The following is a 1,760-nucleotide window of genomic DNA, read 5'->3' on the forward strand; positions in this document are numbered from 1 at the left end:
GGGTAAAATGGAGGTTGGTGGAACAAACAAAACAAAACAAAACAAAAACCCAAAAAAACCAAAAACCAACCAACCAACCAAAATTTACCAGAATGTTACAATGTAAAGTACCCATTTGTTTATATTAAAGATATTGGTCAACTTGAACAGAGTTAACTTTCACAGAGTATGCACTTGATTCTATGTAGATTTAATCATCCTTGGGTAGAGATAATGTCTCCCTTGTCTTAAGCAGTGCTAAGTACATTGTATAGAATCTCAATTGATAATGATAGCAATTGAAGGCTTTTCCAGTTTAATTAAGATTTGTATTCATTTACTCATTTTGCAGTTGTCAGACTCAATAAAATGAAAGTCAACCTACAACTTGACAACTTTCTACTCTTTTAAAACACATTTCATGCATGAAAAGATCCAGCCTTTCAATTACTTTTGTAATACATAGACACGAGCTTCAGGAAATGAGGAATAAAACTAACCACCATCACCCCTGATATTTGAAGTAGAAAACTACATCTTATTGAAGAACCTAATATTTGGCACATCCTTTATACAATGGTCAAACCAATTACATATAGTAAACAGGCATTTATTTCCAGTATCACAAAATGCCTTCAAATGGGTCTGTTACTTATTCAAGAAGATACATATATGATATGAATAAATTTTGAAAAACTTTTTTCAATCTCTGTCTTCAATAAGATCAACACTGTGACTTATTGAGTTACAGATATCACATCTAAACTTAGTTTAACTCTCCTGTTGTGGAAGACAGAATGTTATTCCCTATCCAGCCACTACCACCCACTGTCAAATATGCTTGCCCTTTGGTGTTATTTTCCTTACTAAGTTTGCTTACATAGGAAGAGATTTTACATATGGGATTGGAATCACTAGCCAGCAGTCACCAAAACAGATAATCATGACTCACCTAGGAAAATCTACTATAATCACATAAGGTAATAAAATGCAAGTGAGGAGGACAGAATGACTAAACCACCTCCAAGTTTCCATACAACACTGCTGATTTCAAGATGAATTTAGCCATTGTTAAGCAATGTAAGTAATGCAGACTGGCTGTGAGATAGCAAGAGATCTCCAAACTCCAGAAGAGAGCTCCCAAGACTATAGCTTAACTTAGCCTCTCACAGCATGATTGACTTCCAAGAGAGAGATCTGAGTTAGTAAGTAGATGTCATTTTAACCTGCTGATTTTTCTATTGTGCAGATTCAATCTAAATGTGATGCTCTATGAGACAGTGGACATGCTGCAATGGTAGTCACTTTATAGAAGCTATCGGAGAAGGAGGAACATGTAGACTTACAGAAATTTTTCTATGGCCGGGAAATGTCCTAAATGAGTTTGGTTTGCTCAGAGTATTTGACCCTCTGCTGACTATGTAATTGAAACTGCATTCGCTATTTTGATGCCAGCCAGCAATTTGAACATTCACCATGAGAATGTTTTGTTTGTCATGGTATCATATTCCACTGAATTTCATTTAGAGGAAACATTCTGCATTACAGACAGCACCAGTCCTCTAAAGGTAACACGTACCTTCTAGAACAACTTTTTAAAAAAGGGCTAAAGAGCAACACTATGACACATATACCTGTTGATAATGTGGACCATTATAAGGGATGTCAGCCAATTAATTTGTATTCAATGCAATTAATCTCTGGGACATGACAAATCTTACTAGAAGAAGGGAATACGTTCCAGATAATACACTTCTGAAGTAATGAATAACCCTCCCTGT

The sequence above is a fragment of the Mus caroli genome, unplaced genomic scaffold (assembly GCF_978045245.1).
Source record: "Mus caroli unplaced genomic scaffold, Mus_caroli_1 scaffold_8, whole genome shotgun sequence".
Lineage (NCBI taxonomy): Eukaryota > Metazoa > Chordata > Mammalia > Rodentia > Muridae > Mus > Mus caroli.